The 19,358-nt window shown below is 42.9% G+C and overlaps 1 protein-coding gene across 3 annotated transcripts in view; it reads right to left on the bottom strand.

Annotated features, from left to right (window-relative positions):
* TPST1 (tyrosylprotein sulfotransferase 1) overlaps positions 1 to 15,239 on the bottom strand; it is a 117,409-nt gene extending 102,170 nt beyond the window's left edge. For 2 of the 3 annotated variants that reach the window (XM_051992035.1, XM_051992033.1), the window contains exon 1: positions 15,122 to 15,239. The gene's annotated coding sequence lies outside the window, so the exon portion shown is untranslated. Of the gene's footprint in view, positions 1 to 10,696; positions 10,740 to 15,121 lie in introns of all 3 variants that reach the window. The other variant, XM_051992034.1, reaches the window with a different exon arrangement.
* Positions 15,240 to 19,358: the final 4,119 nt, after the last annotated feature.

The following is a 19,358-nucleotide window of genomic DNA, read 5'->3' as shown; positions in this document are numbered from 1 at the left end:
CATTCACTATTTGTGAGATCCTGGGCAAGTCACTTAACCTCTTTATCTCAGTTTCCTCATCTGTGAAATGACCAGAAGAAAGAAATGACAAACCACTTCAGGATCCTTGTGTGTGGTCATCAAGAGTCAAACACAACTGGAAATGACTGAATAACAACAAAACACCTCCCTATCTATTCATTTCCAAAAGCCATTCCCCAATAGCTAAGTGATACGAATAAAGTTCTCAAAAGCAGAATTTCAGACAATTCATGATCAGATGAAAGAGTGCTCCAAATCACTAATAATAAAAGACAAGTGAATCAAACCCTGAGGTTTCACCTTGTGCCCTGTCAATTTTCAAAGAAGAAAAAAGAGAAGAGTCAGTGTTTGGGGGGAAGGAGTAATGAGACTCAGTACACTAGTGCATTGTTGGTAGAGTTCTGATTTAATATAACCATTCTGGAAGGCAATTTAAAAGCAGGCAATTTAAGTGTCTAAAATTTAAGTGCCTCTCTTGGGGCAGCAAGATAGAGCACCAGCCCTGGAGTCAGGAGGACCCGAGTTCAAATTCATCCTCAGGTACTTAACAATTCCTTGCTGTGTGAACCCAGGCAAGTCACTTAAACCCAATTCCTGACCAAAAAAAAAAAAAAAAAGAAAGAAAGAAAGAAATAAAACGTCCCTACTCTTTAACACAGAGATTTCATTACTGGGCTTATATCTCAAGGAAGTCACTGATGATAAGAAAGTTCCTATATATACACCAAAATTTTACTAGCATCACAAATGCTAGAATTTGTAGTAGCAAAGAATTGGGGGAAAAAAGTGGATGCCAACAATTCGGGTATAAACACAATGTGGTACATGAATGTAGTGGAATATCACTGTGCTTTAAAAAATGACAATGTAAATACAGAAAAACATGAAAAGATTAGTCACAATAAACAGGGAATAAAGAGCCAAAAAAATATACACAGTGAATCCAATAGTGTGAATCAAGACAACAAATATAAAATAATTAATAATGAATGTTGTAAATTTAACAAAAAAGAAGCGAGGCTCCAAAGACATAGAGAATATCCCCAAACACTCCTTTACAGAGGCTAGAAGTCTGTGGATAAGATACATTGCATGTATTTTTGGACATTTTTAATGTGTTGATTCAGCTTTTTTTCTCTTAAAATCAAAAAGTATTTATTAAATGGAATGGCCTTCTGGGAAGGGAAGCTGGCTTAAATAATTTGTCTGAGATAATGCAGAGGCAGAACCCTTTTGTGAAAATTTCCCTAATTCTTTTTTTAAACTTTATCTATTTATTTAATTTTTCTCCCCAGTTACATTCAAAACAACTTCCCTAATTCTTCCAGAAGAGTCTCCTTCCCCAAATTTTCCTGGAATGCTGCAGAGACCTCTTCTTGTGCTCTTAACACCCAACTCTGTATTATAGTTACCTATCTAGAACATAAGCTCCTTGAGGGCAGGGATTGTTTCATTTGGCCTTTGTAACCTCAGAGTCTTACAGTACCTTAAACTATAAATATGTCATTGACTTTAGTTTTTGATTCACTTCCAGACTAGTGACAATAAGTGTTACAAGTTCACTACATCTATAAATTTCTAGATCGTAACTTTTTTTGAGAATCATATCTTCTATTTCTCTATTTCCTCTGCATACACCATTGAAGTGTATAACACTGTTAAACTTCTGCATTTGATCTCTCTCTCTCTCTCTCTCTCTTTCACACACACACACACACACACACACACACACACACACACACACACACACACAGTTTCCTCTTACATATGCTATTCTTATCTTCAAATGTCAAATGAGTTGGATCATCAGGAATCCCCATACACAAACCATGTTCTCTTAGGTCCCTGTCCTTCCCCTCAATTCCCCCCAAGCAGACCCAGCCACTATCCAGCTCAGAGTAGCTTTGGACAAGTCGCCAGATTCCCACAGGTCCATGAGCCCAATGCCAACAGAGCTTCTCGTTTTCCTTAACAGGGGTCCTCAAACTACGACCAGTGGGCCAGATGCAGCAGCTGAGGACGTTTATCCCTCTCCCCCAGGGCTATGAAGTTTCTTTATTTAAAGGCCCATAAAACAAAGTTTTTGTTTTTACTATAGTCCGGCCCTTCAATAGTCTGAGGGACAGTGAACTGGCCCCCTATTTTAAAAGTTTGAGGACCCCTGCTAAGACACTGAAATGCCCAAGTGACCAACATTTTCTTAAACTTTCATCTTGGCCAATACTAAAACAGGAAGTGGATAGAGCTTCTCTCCAGTTCTCACAACTCTGCTAGTGATGTTCAGAAATCAAAGGGCGTTTTTATCTCAACAGAGCAGCTCTGCATCTGAATAATGAATCTGGGGGTACAGGGATACTCAATTCTATAGAAACATTGTCTTTCACTTGATATTGTTTTCATAAGACCAGTTAATGACTTGGTGGATGGTAATGACTAAAAAAGCAGAATGGTGCTTAAGGCAGTCTTTCACCATATTGGTCCAAATAACATTTCACTCCCAAATTTGGCTTTCATCAAATAAGAGTCCAATATCATGCTGTTAGCAAAACAAATGAAAATGAAAGCAAAAAAGAAACAAAACAATAAAATGAATAAAACATTTTTGTTTTAATTGAAAGAAATGTTTTCAAAACTTTTTCAGTGGAAAAAAAGACATGAGTTATCGTGTATAATTATTTGCCCTGAGGCAGTGAAGTGGCTCAATGGATAGCACTCTGAACTCAGAAAGACATCTCCCTGAGTTCAAATCTGGCTTTAGACACTTGCTAGCTGTGTGATTGTGGGAAAGTCACTTAACCTTGTCTGCCTCAGTTTCCTCATCTATAAAATGAACTGGAGAAGGGAATGGCAAACTATTATCTTTGGCAAGAAAACGTCAAATGGGATCACAATTTTAGGGCGAATTTTTCAGGGATTTACAAAAAGCATATAAACATGCACATCATTTATTTGTGTGCAGGAAGTTCAGGGAATCAAGTAAGAAAGGTATTAAGTTTCCCCTACCTTTCCAATTAAATTGGAAATGGCTATAATTTCATAACTTAAACTCAAAATCCATATTCAGCTCAATTCAATAACCACATATTGATATGTTGCTTATGTGACAATTTGAAATTCATTTTCCATACTCCCAGTGATATTCACAATCATTACATATTCATATATCCCAGCGGCTTTTGTTCAGGCAATCCTTTCATCTGGAACATATACATTCCTTCCCCTTACAGACTAGATAATGTTCGTCTGCCTCAGTTATCCCAATTCAAATCAGAATTTTGTCTGTATCCTTCAATATTTCTGTTCTTATACTGTATTATTTGACATATTTTACTCTGTAATTATTCTCTGGTGCCTTCCAGTTTACAGAATATTTGAGACTTAGTAGAATGGTCTGAGTCACTTGTTTTTAATGCCTTTTATTTATCTAGTATTGTTCTCTGCAAGTATGTGCCACTCAATTGCAAAACTTTGCTAATTAGTTGGAAAGCCATCTCCCCTCTTAGGACTTACATCTCACTCATCATTCAAGGTTTAATTCAACTCCAGATCACTGCCTCCTCTGAACTCCCATAATTTTATGATCTATCCGATCTACTGGGAACTTAATCTCAATCTTGAACTCCAGAAGTACATCCAACTGGATGTCCTCTACATAGCAAAATGAAACATTTTTTCCCAATCTCATCCCCTTTCCATATTTCTGTCTCATAGTAACACCTAACCCCCAGGTTATTCAGATTCACAACTTTGGTCAACCATGATTCGTCCCTTTCACTCAACTTTAATATCCAATGTTTCCTAATTCTGTCAAGCCTTCTTCCACAACATTTCATAAGCATTTATTTCTATCTACTCCCACAACCTGGCTCTGGATCAGAACCTCATCAGCTGTTGCCTTGATTACTGCAATAATCTATTAACCCCTGGCTTTGCCTCTAATTTTTTCTCTCCCCGACCAATTCTCCACACAGCTCCCAAACAAATATTCTTAAAACAGAGATCTGACTTTGTCACAGAAATCACCAATGGCTCCCACTTGTATCTAGAATAAAATATAAAATCCTTTGCCTGACATTTAAAGCCCTCCAAAATGAGGCCTCCTCCTACTTCTCTTCATTCACACACCAATCTAACCAAACTGTTAGATATTCCTTGTACAAGGAATCCCAGCTCCTCTCAGAGCCTTTGCAGAAATGGTCTCCATATTTGTACTCTCTTCTCATCTCGACCTTGTACCATCCCCAGCTTCCTGCAAAGCACAATTCAAACAAAGGGTCTTTCTCTCCTTCCCTCCTCCCCCAGTTATTGACATTTTTCTCACTCTTTCAAAGTATTATACATACTTAGTATTTATCCACGGTATGCATTATAGAAGAATCTAAGTTCATTGAGCACAGAAATTATTTCATTTCTGTCATTGTATCTCTGGAACCTAACGTGATGTCTTACATATTTTTTAAACAAAATCTGAGATTTCAGTGATGTAAGGAACTACTAGAGAGAAAATATCCTCTAACAAAACAAATCTGTAACTGTTCTGTTGAATAAATTGTCCATTCTCCAAGGCTGCCCTAGGGGGCTAAGAAGCTGGTTAGTATTAGGAAGTATTGAACTTTGATTCTAAAACCAGCTTTCCATATACTATACCATACAACTGCTACCTTACACATAGTAGGTGCTTAATATAAGCTTGTGAAATTGAATTTTATTAATCATAAAGCTATTCCTCCACTTGCCTCATTCAACTTCTAGCCATTTTCACTTGGGATCACACCTATATGACAGAAAGCAAAGAAGCAGAATTGATAAGAATGTCTGAGTCCACCCAGTCTACTTCTCAAGACTCCCCCTTTCTGATAAGAATTTACTCTTTGACAAAAATTGCTGGCAGAAGCCAGGCACTGACCAACACCTAACACTCTATATATACTAAGATAAGGTCAAAATGGGTTCACGATTTAGACATACAGGGTGATCCTATAAGTAAATTAGGAGAACAAAGGACAATCTATCTCTCAGATCTATGGAGAAGGAAGTAATCTGTGGCCAAAGAAGATTAGACAACATTATGAAATGCAAAATGGATAATTCTGATTAGATTAAATTAAAAAGATTTTGTACAAACAAAACAAATGCAGTCAAGGTTAGAAGGGAAGCAGAAAACTGGGGGAAATTTTGACACCCAAGGGCTCTGAAAAGGCCTCATTTCTAAAATATGTAGAGAATTGACTCAAATTTATAAGAATACAAGCCATTTTCCAACTGATAAATGATCCAAGGATATGAGCAGAAAGTTTTCAAAGAAATTAAAGCCATTTCTAATCATGTGAAAAAAATGCTCTGAATCATCATTGATTAGAAATGTAATTTAAAACAACTGAGATACTACTATACACCTCTCAGATAGGCTAAGATAGCAGGAAAAGATAATGATAAATGTTGGAGGAGATGTGGGAAAACTGGTTCACTAATACCTTGTTGGTGGAGTTGTAAATGGGATCCAACCACTCTGGAGAGAAATTTGGAACTATACCCAAAGGGCTATCAAACTGTGCCATCCCCTTTGACCCTGCAGTATCTCTACTGGGCCTGTATCCCAAAGAGATCATAAAAAAAGGAAAATGGAACACATGTGCAAAAACGTTTGCGGCAGCCCTTTGTGTAGTGGCAAGGAACTAGAAAATGACTGGATGCTCATCAATTGGAGAATGGCTGAATAAATTATGGTATAGGAATGTGATGGAATATTATTGTTCTATAAGAAATAAGCTGCAGGAAGATTTCAGAGAGGCCTGGAGAGACTTACAGTAATTGATTCTACATGAAGTGAGTAGAACCAAGAGAACACTGTATACAGCAACAAGATTATGTGATGATCAACTATGATGGACTTAGTTCTTTTCTGTGGTGACCAAGTTAGCACCCTGGATACCTTAGAATCAGCCAGAGTCAGGATAAGCAAAAGTCCTTGGTCTTTATTCTTGGTCTTTAGAGGTAGTAGTAAATTAGATGGACGCAGAATCTCCACGACCTTCCTTCTTTGTCTCCCACCCAGAAGTACGCTGGCTAATCTTACTCCACCCCTACTCCTTCCTACAATTCTCTGTATACACCAATTATTGAGACAGCACAGAATAGTGGGAAGGGCCGTTTTCCAAGCATATGCTAATAGAGTATTGTCCAATCGGTACTTAGCCTTAAGTGCTCGATTGTCCGACCTCAGTGCATGAACTCAAGAGTTTCAGCCCTTTACACTTTTCAACCAATGAGATTCAGGTAAGTCTCAATAGAGGATGTGGGGACTGAATGTGAATCACAACATAGTATTTTCACCTTTTTGTAATGTTATTTGCTTGCTTTTTTCTTTCTCATTATTTTTCCCTTTTGATCTGATTTTTCTTGTGCAGCATGATAAATGTGGAAATGTGTTCAGAAGAATTGAACGTTTAACTTATACTGGACTACTTGCTGCCTAGGAGAGGGGAGTGGGAGAAAGGGAGAAAAAATTGGAACATAAAGTTTTGCAAGTGTGAATGTTGAAAACTATCTTTACATGTATTTTGAAAATAAAAAGCTTTTATTAAAAAAATAAAATTTAATTTTAAAAAACTCCCCCCTTTCTACCCCTATCCTTAGTCTAGGCTCTTGATTCTCAAAAGTTTTTGTCCACAATAAAGTAATGACAACTCTAGCAGAAAGAGTAAGGAGTTGACACATATATGTGATTGCCAGAGAAGGTTCCTAATAGTTGACAACACAACTGGCAAAACTTGGAGCAAACTAGCAAGTCACACCTCAGCCTGCTCTCACCTGAACAGTCTTATTTAGGATCCCTGGAGTTGTGTAGGAGAAGGTCTCTAGGTCAAAAGGGGCAGAGTCCTGCTATGCAAAAGGAATAGGGGCAGAGGGAAAAAGAAGGGAGATAGGCAAAGCCAATGGATCAAAGGAGTGTATCTAGCGACTACAAAGATGGAGACTGACATCCCCATCTAGTTCCTAACCTAGGACTCTGAAGGACAAAGAAGCCTAAGTTCCAAAACTAGATGGCCTCCTCTTATAAAAATTTCAAGAGGAATGACACATATTTAGATATATAAGTTCTGATCTAGTTTTTTGTTGTTATTGTTTATGTTTAAATCACTTATTAAATCAGCCTGGATTTCCACCCAACTATAAAATGGGAATAAAAATAGCATTTACCTCCAAAGATTGTTGCAAGGACCAAATAAAATAATATTTATGAAGTGCTTAAAACAGAGCCTGGCACACAGTAGATGCTTAATAGATTCCTGTTCCCTTCCTTTTCCTTTCCCTTCTTTATGCTACCTTGCCTTGGATTCAAAATAAGGTCTGATAGAATATATAACTGACAGAAGGAACAATCAGCACCCTAGTTGAGTGATGGCTTCAGTCCAGTGGTAGAAATCGCCACTCAGGATTTGTGGCTGAGAAGGAAAGACAATGGTTCATCAGGTGGCAGGATCAAAATAGACCCTCAATAAATCATCACTGGGCGATGAACATAGTAATAAAATTAATTTGCTTCCAAATCTGGCCCTATTCAGAGAAAGTTTTCAGGCTTAATTTGGTAAAGCAATATGGGGGACCTTAGAGGAAAAGTAAAGTTAGCAGAGTTTCTGAAAGAGCAATTCAAGAAAGCAAAACAAATTCCTGCTTTCAAATTGCAGAAAAACCAACGACTTGCATCATAAATGCCTGTGCTTACTTCAAGGAAAAGAAAAAGAAGACAACTGGACAAACATCCCTGGATCTGTTTCTTAAAAAGCCAAAAATAAGAAATAACATTAGTATGGTACTTCTAAGGTTCACAAAGCATTTTACATGTCATCTCCTTTGATTCTCACAACTCTTGTGAGTTATTTTATAGATGAGGAAGCTGAGGGTGAGAAGTTAAGTGACTTGCTCAGGGCCACCCACCTAGTAAATTTCTGAGGCAGGAGTTGAATTAAGGCCTTCCTGACTCCAGCTCCAACACTTCAACCATTGATCATGGGACCTAGTTTTTTCCCCAAAGTCTCTTTAATTGTGCTTGTCAAAATCTCCTCAGAGAACCCTTTCTGAATGGATGAAAGTGCTGATTCACCTTCTGCTGCAATATTAACGATAAATACAACATCCCCAAGGCAGAAGTGAGAAAAGGCATATCATATTAAGTACATTGGGACATTACTGCTTTGTCCTGTTTAGAAACACCATAGAAACTAGTATCTCGTAGAGTACGTCAACATATGTCTTATAGCTGCAGGAACAGTTGGCCAGTCATTCAACAAGCATTTATTAAACACTTATAATTGAGTTAAACAACATGCTAGGGGTTGGGGAGACAAAGTGGAAATCACAACCCTCAAAGTGATTATCTTCTAATGAAAAGAAACAACAAATATCCGTAAGAATATACTACACACACACACACACACACACACACACACACACACACAAGGTAATTGGAAGATAATATTAGTTGGTCAGGGGAGGTCAAGAAAGGCTTACCCTAAAAGATGGTGGTTGAGTTGAGTGTGGAAGGAAACAAGGGATGCTAAGTAAGGATGAAGGATATTCCAGAAATGGGGGCATCCAGTACAAAAGTCTGGGAAAAAGGTTAAACTTGACTACTGGAGAATGTGAGAAGAGGAATATGTATAACCAAGCAGGAAAAGCCTGGGCCAGGCTGGGAAGGCCTTTTAAAGCCACACAGAAAAGGTATACTTGATTCTGCCAGGGGGCAGCTGATGCTACAGGGTGGCAGGGAGCTTCCTTTCTTTCAGATCCTGCCATCCACACCCATCAACAGGTGCCCAACAAAGCAGCAGGAATGGGCCTTGAAGAATGCTTCCCCTTCCCCATCCCAAAAAGCACTGTCTGGTTCCCTCAGGTATGCTCACACTCTTGGCTGGATGCCAAATCACCCTTCTCTACCTTGGCCTGAAGTGAGCCAAACATGCACTCCACTCTCTCCCTTGGGCTCAGTATCCCCTTCCTAACCATCACTGATTGGGAACCTCTCTACTGATCCCCAAAGCCCATGAAGTTTTTCCAGCCTCTCTGTTGCTTTGACCTCTGGACCTTAAGTATAACCCGACCTTTTCATCTGTTATGAAGTACTTCTTATGTATTACCTCTCCAATTAAATTGTGAACACTTTAAGAGAAGAAACGATCTTGCTTTTCTATTTTTATCCACAATGCTCAGCAAGCACACAGTAAAGGCTTAATAAATGCTATTCCAGTCTATCCTAAAATTAATAAGAAGTCATATAAATTGACTGAATAGGAGAACAAATAAATAGAACATGGTTAGGAAAATCACTGAGTGGAAGATGGATTGGAGTAGAGAGACAGAAGGCTGAAAAACCAATTAGACAGTTATTACAGAAATCTAGATCTGATCTAAGATGGTAGCCGGAGGATCGAAGAGAAGACAAGTACAATGAATGCTGTGGAGAAAGGAAAAGATTTGGTCACTGACTGGATAAAGGGGTAAGAGAAATTGAAAAGTCAAAGATAATGCTGAAGTTGTGGACCTGGGATGCCAGAAGGATTGTGGGATCTTTGACTAAATAGGAAATGCAGAAGAGGGAAAGGCTTAGAGGGAGGGGGTGATAATGAGTTCTCTTTTGGACATGTTGAGTTTATTGATGTTTGCTGACAATCATTCCTATAAAAAGTTGGGCATCAAATCCTTGGTGAGCAATATAACCTCCTGCTATAAAATTGTTTTTATGGGAAAATCATATCTGATAAACATCACTTTGACTTGACCGAATCAAATTACCATATTTTCCATTTGTACAGTATTTCAATCTTTGGAAAGTCTTTTTTACATCCATATCCCACAGTGCCTAGTGAAGTGCCAAGCCCAAAGCAGATGCTCATAAATATTTACTGATTAAAATCAAAGGCACCCAATGGTTACACCAAATATTTGGCAGTGTTTCTTACACCTTTACTCTTCCAGCACCCCAAAAGTCTGAGATGCTTATAGCTTCCTTTTCTCCACTGAAGGGAGAAATAGCTTATGAGATCATGCTGAGAAATGCAGACAGAAAGAAAGAGAACCCCTACAGAAAATATCTTTTCTATCAAAGCCTTGGGAGATTAAGAAGTTTTTACATCAATGACAACAAGAGCAAGAGAAATTATACATATTCTTTGAGATGATAATAATAGAACTAGTATCCCTGAATCACTACCAGCCTGCTCTGGTGAGACTGATGAAATTCTATTGCTTTGTTCATATTTCATGTACACTTTTTCAACTTATCTCCTGGTTTGGAAGAAATAATTACATCATGCCTCTCTCTTCGTTCTCAATGTTTGCCAAGTCTTTTTTTTTTTTTTTACAATGAACTTTTCAACTGGTTACAGACACCCTATTTAAATTTCTAACCCTAACAATCTAACATAAGAGCTCATTCTTTTAACAGGCAAAAGGAAACAGTACCCAATCCCAAATGTTGAAAATCAAAGAACAACTTATTTTTAACAAGTAAAGGCCTCAATAAAGCCGATCCTAGTACTGTAACAGCCTTAACTTTAAATCAATCAGCACTTGTACTGTGCCAAATAATCTTAATTTTTTAAAAGTCTTTGCTGTTTCATAAAATGTTTGAGCAGGTTTTAAAAACAAGACTGACAGTACAAGTATGAATACTGACCTGCAAAGCAGCCCAGAAAGGAGCAGCTGATCAGCCTTCAGAGCTGTGAATTCAAGAGATGTTTTACAATGTTTACTAAATGATCACACACTCTCTATAAATCTTAAATTTCTAGAATTCTGGAAAACAAACTTACAGGCCATTTAGCTTAGATTTTTCCCAACTAACTTTAATCCAATACTGTATCCTTTTTCCACCTTCTAGGAAAGAATGGGAGATGCCAGGAGTGGGGGGAGATGGGAGATGGCAAACACTATTCTTCTGTCACTATGACCATTGGCTTAGAGGAGGAAATGTTAGTACCCCCAAAGCAAGGCCAGTAAGCAGGCTTAATCCTTTTGGCAACAACGGTTATAGGATGCCTCCAAACATAGCTGTTCTTGATTTCTGGAGGCCCAGAGGTGTGAGTGGAGCCTTATGCTCTCTTTTCTGTCTATGTAATAAGCCTAAAAAACACTTTGTACATCTAGTGGTGTCTTAACTGGATAGCTCGTCTGAGGGGCAAGGGGGGCTTCATGGGAATTCTCTGTCCCAAAATTCAATGAATACTCTGGGCAAATGAAATGCACATGGTGGTTACACCACCAACTTTCCTGAAAGCTGGAACAGTATCCCATGGTCCTTTGCAAAGTGGCAAGCACTGGAAGAGCAACAAGCATGAGACAGTACATGCAGCAACCAAAGACCTCAGCACAAACTCTCCTCCGTCACAGTTTGAAGTTAACCCTTTGATCATCACCAAGGGCTCCCAAGACCTCTTGCCTATTTCAGTGTCATTCATTTACTAAAACACTTAACGTTCAGTTTTATCCACCACCAATCTGGGCTGCAAATAGGAAAACTCATCTCAAATCAGACCAGGCCAAAAGAAGTTGATGGAATGGAAGGAGTCCGGAGGCAAAGTAGCCTCAACCTTATAAGGGGCAAATGTGATGGGATGAGGTTAGAGGCATATCCAAGGAAAAAGATTACTAGACAGACAAAGAAACCGTGATGTCAAATAGAAAACGTTGGAGAAAGGATGGAAGAATAACAGAGCAACAGTGAAGTCAATGAGAAGCAGATGGGAATAAGAGAGGAGCTCCTCTGGAGAAAGAATACTAGAGATCAGCTCTGGAGAAAAGAAAACCCTGGTTGGGGGAAAGCTAAAGGGATGGGGAAGATGGGAAGGTGAGGCCGTTATCAGAAAATAATGCCTCTATTCTGGGATGGGGATGGGGAAGAAAAGGGAAGATTCAGGGTTTATGGGGAAAAGGCAACATTCAGAGGCAAGGGAAGAGATCAGCCAAGATCCAAGAGTGGGGAAGAAATGGACTATCTGCCCAGGAGTGAGGAACAAAACTGGGAGAGGGAGAGATACAGACCAGAGCTTAAAGTGGGAGGGAGAATGGAAGCAGAACTCAGGATCCGGGGGAAACTAGAGGATTAGAAGCATATTCCTGTATGAAGGGGATGGAATGCCCAACACAATAAGGAAGAAAGCGGGGGAGACAAGCAGGGCTAGGGGATGGGCAGGATTAGAAACAGTCATGATAAGGGGGGCAGATACAGAACTCAGGAAAGGGGAATAGGATTTGGGACAGAGTCTAGGATGGAAGAGGGATAATGTGTAAAGGAAAGTGGCATCTAGGTTATAGCCTCAGATGAAAAAGATGCTAGACAGTGCCTTGAAGCCAGGAAAATGGAGGGCAGACCCTGAGATAGAGGGAGAAGAGGGGCTGCTGGGGCCCAGAGAAAGGAAAGGTGGGCACGGATTAGAATCATGGATAGGATTATGGAGCCAATACCAGAAGGAGGGCAGGGGTTAGAGAGACAGTAGAAGGGATCACAGCCTTGGGAAGGAAGGAAAGAGACGTTAGGCAGAGGGAGGGGAAATGTGAACTAAAACTTGGGAAAGGGAAGAGACAGAGACAAGGATATGTAAAAGAAAGATGATAATTTTATAATTATAACTCCAGGCCAGATGGGGGGATGGAGGGCAAAGCTTGGGGGGTGGAATGGGACATGATATAAAGCTAGGAATGGAGGGGATTTAGGGAGCCAGAAATATGGAACAATGACTAGGCCGATTAGGATGAAAAGGGAGCTAAGGAAACAAGCAGTGGGAAGGCAAGGGCCAGCCCAGGGTATAAGGAAACCAGGTGGCAGGACAGAAAGAAGGAGCTGATCATGATGGCTAGGATGACCAAGGTGTCAAGGGGCAGAAATGTCTGAGAAAGAGAAGCCTGAATTGGAGAAGGGCTACCGAGCATGGAGGAGGAGAGTGAGGGAATGGACAGAGCCTGGGAAGGAGGGTACAGGGAGCGGGTGGGGAATAGAAGGTATCACCCTGGATCAGGGGTGGAAGCCAGGAGAGGACAGGAATACTGAGCAGAGGTGGGGGAGTAGAATTATTGTAGAGAGACCGGGGTCAGGACCTAGTGCCTGAAAGGAAACCTGATAGGGAGGAAAGAGATCTGGGGATAAGAACTGAGCCAGAGGTCAGAAGGGATGCCAGGCACAAACTAGGAGGGAAGGGGTATGACCTGGGGAAGAGCCTGGGACACAGGGCAGGGCAAAGGAGAGACCCAAGGCACAGGACAAGAAAGCAGGGTACAGGAACCAGTAAGTGGGGACCAGATAGAAATGAGGGCCACAGCTGGGAGATAAAGGACATGGGCATCTTGGGCAGAGCGAGAGAGAGGAGTGGGGTTCGGGTCTCAGAGCAGAAAAGGGGTCTTGGAGCAAGGCCTGAAGCCCCAGGGGGTGAAGGACGGAGCCTGGGGTGAAGTAGGATGAGGATGGCACGATGGCATGTCCAGGGGTGGATGGGGAAGGGTGCAGAGCACAGGCCAGGATGGAAGAAGGAAGGTGATAAGGCACCAGAGACGGAGGCAGGGACAAGGGATAGAAATGGGTAACGGGCATATCCTGGCATGTTCAAGGATGGGGCAAGGGGGTAGTGGAGCCTACCAGACAGAGGCTGGCTTGGAGCATGGGTTGGAGAAGGACACTGGAGGGGAAACTGGAGAGAACCAGGGAGGGGAACAGGGCACAGACGTAATGCAAGATAAAGGCAAAAGCCTTGGCCTGAAGGTGGAGGGGGAAAGAACCTGGGAGCAGCTCAGGAAGCAGTAGGTCCAGGACTGGACTGGGGGTGGGCTTCCCATCCCAAGGGTCCTAGTGGATAAGGGGCATGTTCCTACAGCTAAGGAGGTGAGAGGAGAAGGGGAATGTCTGGAAGGGGACGTTCAGAGAGTGGGCAGGTTTGGGGGCACACATGGGCAGAACTTAACCCTCCCAAATCTGACCGGGCCCGCAGAGACCCCGCCTCAGGCGCTGAGAGGGGAGGAAATAAGGAACAGGCCTGGGGACTGGGATGAGGAGCAGGGGAACCCAGAGCACACACTGGGGAGGAAGGAAGGCTGAGGATACAGGGCTGCAAGGAGACCCCAAAATGAGGGTGAGGAAGCCCGTAGCACAGAGTAGGGGGCGGGGAAGAGGAGGAGATAGGGAGGACAGGGCTGGTCGAAAGTGCAGGGGCACAAGCAGAAGCAGCGGTAAGAAAGGGGGGTGAATCCCGGGGCACAGAGGGAGGCAAGGGATAAGTCAGCGGACAGGGCCGGGGGCGGGGTGTAGGGACGCAACAGGGGGATTCCGGAGCACAGACTGTGGGGAACAAGAGATAGGCAGGAAAAGGCTGGAGGCCGGGTGCAGTGACTGAGATGCGGATGGGGAAGAGGGGCAAGGGGACTCCCAAGCCCAGAGGAGGAAGACAAGACTGAGTGTGGGGTAAGGGACGCAAACAGAGACAGGGCTGGGGATGAGAGGCAGGGGGACCCCGGAGCACAGAGAAGGAGGAAGACAAGGCTGGGGGGGAGGCGCAAAGACAGGGATGGGGGGGGAGGAGGAAAGAGAGACCTCGGGGCACAGATGAATGGGGGGCTGAGAACAAGGCTGGTGGCGGGGTATAGGGAAGCAAACAGAGACAGGGCTGGGGATGAGAGGCAGGGGGACCCCGGAGCACAGAGAAGGGGGAAGACAAGGCTGGGGGTGAAGGGCAGGGATGCAGAGACAGAAATGGGGATGGGGGACCTCGAAACACAGAGGGGGGGGTTGCTGAGAAGGATGAGGGCGGAGTACAGGGACAGAGACCAGGCTGAGCATAAGGGACAGGGGATCCCGGAGCACAGATGGGGAGGAAGACAAGGCTGGGGGCGGGGTGCAGGGACAGAGACTGGACTGGGGTTAGGAGACGGGGGATCCGAAGCACAGATGAATGGGGGGGTGGAGGGGGGTGAGGACAAGGCTGGGGGCGGGGTGCAAGGACGCAAACGGAGGCAGAGCTGCGCAGGAGGGGCAGGGGACCCCGGAGCACGGAAGAGGCAGAACAAGCTGGGGCCGGGGTGCCGGGACGCTGACAGAGCGGGGCCGCCGCCCCCTCACCTGGGCTGGACGCGGAGCGGCCGCCCCCTGGCGCCGGCATCTGCATCGTGCGCTTCGCGCTCGCCTCCTCTCCGCCCGCCGAGCGGCCGCCGCACTCGGGGCCCCCGGCTCGTCGCCGCCGCCCCCGCCGCCGGCGGCCCGGCCCAACACAGCTCAGCGCAGTCGAGCCCGGCCCGGCCCGGCCGTCGCAGCGCACACGATCCCTTCCGCGTTCGCCGCCGCCTCAGCAGCGACTCCGGCCCGCAGCTCGCGCCGCCGCCGCTACCGCCCGCCCCGGCTGCCATGGAAATCACAGGCGCGCCCTGATTGGCTGCGCCCCGCCCCCGAGATGTCTCGGCCGCGCTGATTCGCGGGCGCCGGTTGGCTGGCCCCGCCGAGGGGGGCGTGGCCTCAGGCAGCCCAGCCCGGAGTCTAACTGGACCAAGTGGGACAGGAGGAGGGAGGGGGATGAAGAGATGCTGAGGGATAAGGCGCGGGGAGGGGCTAAACCAGCAGCTGGGAGTGGGAGGGGGGGAGAGGGCTACAAGTCCTCGGCAGTGGATGCTCTCCCTGGGGAAGAGTCCCCATCTTAAATCGGAGTGTCATAGTTTAGAGATCTTAAGAGCGTAGCCTTAGAGTCCAAAGGGACCCTGGCCTTTTACAGAGAGGGAAACTGAGGCCCAAGAAGAAAAAATTGCTTAACACAGAACTGGGAGGGACCTAGAACAAAGTCTAGGAAGGACACAGAGCACAAAGCTGGGAGGGACAGAGGAGACCAAGCTGAGAAGGACCTAGGACACAGAATCAGAACAAACCTAGGACACAGAACTGGGGGTGACTTAGAACACAAAGACAAGAAAGTCTAAAACACAAAGCTGGGTGATCTAGGACATAGAGGCAGGCAACCTAGAACATAAGACAGGACCCAAGTTGGGAGGGACTTTCCCCAATCTTTGCATTCTAGATCAACTATTTCCCTGTCTTTGTGTTCTAGATCACCCAGGACCTGCATTATCTGTCTTTGTGTTCTAAATCATCCTGTTCCCTGTCTTTGCCTTCTAGATCAACTGTCTTCCTTGTCTTTGCATTCTATATTGCCCATTTCCCCTGTCTTTGGGTTCTAGATCACCTTGAGCCCTGCCTGGCCCTGTGTTCCCTATCTTTGCATTCTAGCTCAGCTATTTTCCCTGTCTCTGTCTTTGCATTCTAGATCATCTACATTCCTTTTCTTGATGTTCCAGATAACTCACATTCCATGTTCCCTTCTTTGAGTTCTAGTTCATTCCAGATCCTGCCTGGCTCTATATTCACAGTCTTCATGTTCTAGATCAGCTATTTTTCCTGTATTTGTTTTGCAGATCATCCACATTTCCTGTCTTTGCATTCTAGATTGACCCTGACTCTGTCTTCCTGTCTTTGCACTCTAGATTGGCTGCTTTCCTGTCTTTGTGTTCTCTGTCTTGAGTTCTGGGTCATCTTTGTGTTCTAGATTAACCCTAGCTCTGCATCCCCTCTCTTTTTGTTTTAGGTTTGCTGTTTTTCCCTGTCTTTGCATTCCAGTTCTGCTGTTTCCCCTATCTTTGCATTCTAGATCACCTGGTGCTGTGTTCTAAGTCCATTGTTTCTCTGTCTTTGTATTCTAGATTACCCCAATTCTGTGTTCTAGGTTTCCCTGTCTTTGTATTCTAAGTCATCCCCAGTTTTTTGTTCTAGATCCATCTTGATTTTGTGTTCTAGGTTTCAAGCGAGGCAGTGTGTTATGCTGGGTGGACAGCTGGCCTGAGGGGTAAAAAGATCCAGATTCAAGTCTTTACTCTGACATAGACTGGCTCTGTGACCTTAGGTGTCCTTTTGGTGGCCAGAAACTTTGGTAAGACTCTACATTGAAAAGGAGGTTCCCATCAGCCTTGGTAAAGGAGGTCCTATCAAGGAGAATGCCCTGATGGATGAAAACAGATCTGAGCCAAACAAAAAATAGTTCCACCTTGAATTAGCATAACTCTTCAGTGTCTAAAAAGGACTTTCATATATGAGGGGTGGGGGTAGGGAAGCTTTCTTTGGAATCCACACCCCTGGAAGGCAGGCAGGCAGGGCAGATATTGAAATTCTCATTCGACAGCTGAGTAAACTGAGTTCCAAAGCAATTGAGCTGCCCTGGGTCATCTAACCAGAAAAAGATCCAGCTAGGACTCCATTCCAGGTCTTCAGAAGCCAAGTTCAGTGGGCTGGCTCAATCCCATTTCACTTTTGAAAGGGACGCTCTGAAGGTGCTCTTCCTTTGGCTTTGGGTCAGAAAAAAGATACACACTGTCCAAAGAAATGTTTCTTACAAATCATTCCAGAGTAATTAATCGAGTGGTTTTTTTCCAAAAAGAAAGAAAAGAGAATGTCTCTGTGTGTGTATATGACAGACAGAAACAGAGACACAGAAAGAGAAATAGAAACAGGAAAAGAATAACAGAGAAAGAAGAGAAAGAAAGAGAAAGGAGAGAAAGGGAAGAGAAAGACAGAGAAGGCAAGGGCAAAGGAAAGAAAGAAAGAATGAGAAGAGAAAGGAGAGAAAGTAAAAGAAAGAGAGAGAGGAGAAGACAGAAAAGAGGAAAAGGGAAGAGTAGAGAGAGAAATAAGGGAGACAAAGAAAAAGAGAACAGAGAGGGGGAAGAGGGGAAAGAGGGGAGAGAGAGAGGGAGAGAGAGAGAGAGAGAGACAGAGACAGAGAGAGAGAGAGAGAGAGAGAGAGAGAGAGAGAGAGAGAGAGAGCAAAAAAAGAACACTTTTCTTAGTTCTCTGAAAGACTGGCATCCTTCCAGCATAAATTTAAACACTTTTTGTACTTGGAAGAAAAAAGAAAGATGGGATTGATTCCAAGAATCATCACAAATCCATCTAGTCCAACTCCTTATTGAATTGAATACACCCAAGGAAACTGAGGCCCAAGGAGATTAGGTAACTAAAATCATAGACTCTAGGTTTCATCAGGACACAAATATCATTAAACTTTATGCTAAGCCCTGGGAATACAAGGAAAGGGAAATGAACATCTCTATTCTCAAATTTAAATTTTATTTCAAAATATTTTAAATAGCTCACAATCTAATGAAAGAGACAACATGCAAATGACTCCAGATAAACTAGATAGACAGAGACTGGAGAAACTGGAGATAATCAACAGAGGGAAAGCTTTAGAATTAAGAAAGAGAAGGGACCTCAGGATCCATTAATCCAAACCCTTTACTTCACAAATAAGCAAAAGGAAACACAGCAAAATCAAGTGATTTGGGGAATCATAGATTATAAATTTCAAGATGAAGGGACCCCAGAATCCATCTAATACAAGGGTTCTCACTCCCAACCCCCAAGGAAGTTAGAGCAAGAGGGTTGCTGGTAAGTGTGTAATTGGCTCTCCCCCCAGAAAAAATTGTATCCTCAATGCATTTTTGAGTTTAAAATGCATTCTACATTTCCCCCATCACTTTCTTAAGTCTAGACAGTCAACAAAGCAATAAATCAAGCTCTGACTAATGGCTTTTGCTGATTTCAAAGGTATCAATGCATTTTAAGCTGATTCCAACATACCCCTGGGTCTATGGATAGAGGGGGAGTGGGAAGTATATCTTTCAGAGGAAATAAATAAACAAACAAACAGACAAACAAACAAATTAATTAATTAATTAATGAATGAATGAATCAATAAATATATATCTTTATTTTCATGAATCTCTAGCTGAATTGAACATTTCTTTCCATTATTTAAAAATATTAATCTGAGAATAATCTATAGACTTTGCCAGATCACCAAAGGGATCCATGATATAAAAATGTTAAGAGACCCTGATAGAATGAAAAAAAATGCAAATTAATGTGGCTTAGTTGTACTAGACCTAAAGCTATATTTTAAAAAGCAGCAGTCATCAAAACCATTTGGTACTGGCTAAGAAATAAAAGTCGATCAGTTGAATAGATTAGGTTCACAAGACACAATAGTGAATGACTGTGGTAATCTAGTGTTTGATATAATCAAAGACCCCAGTTTCTGGGATAAGAACTCACTATTTGACAAAAACTGCTGGAAAAATTGGAGACTAGTATGGCAGACTAGTATGACTCACACCTAACACCCTATACCAAGATAAGGTCAAAATGGGCTCATGATTTAGACATAAAGAGTGATACTATAAGCAAATTAGAAGAACAAGGGATAGTCCATCTCTTGGATGTATGAAGAAGAAAAGAATTTGTGGCCAAAGAAGACCTCGAG

The sequence above is a fragment of the Antechinus flavipes genome, chromosome 4 (assembly GCF_016432865.1).
Source record: "Antechinus flavipes isolate AdamAnt ecotype Samford, QLD, Australia chromosome 4, AdamAnt_v2, whole genome shotgun sequence".
In the NCBI taxonomy this organism is placed as follows: domain Eukaryota; kingdom Metazoa; phylum Chordata; class Mammalia; order Dasyuromorphia; family Dasyuridae; genus Antechinus; species Antechinus flavipes.
Note: the sequence above shows the minus strand (reverse complement) of the source record. Positions and strands in the feature narration are given on the sequence as shown.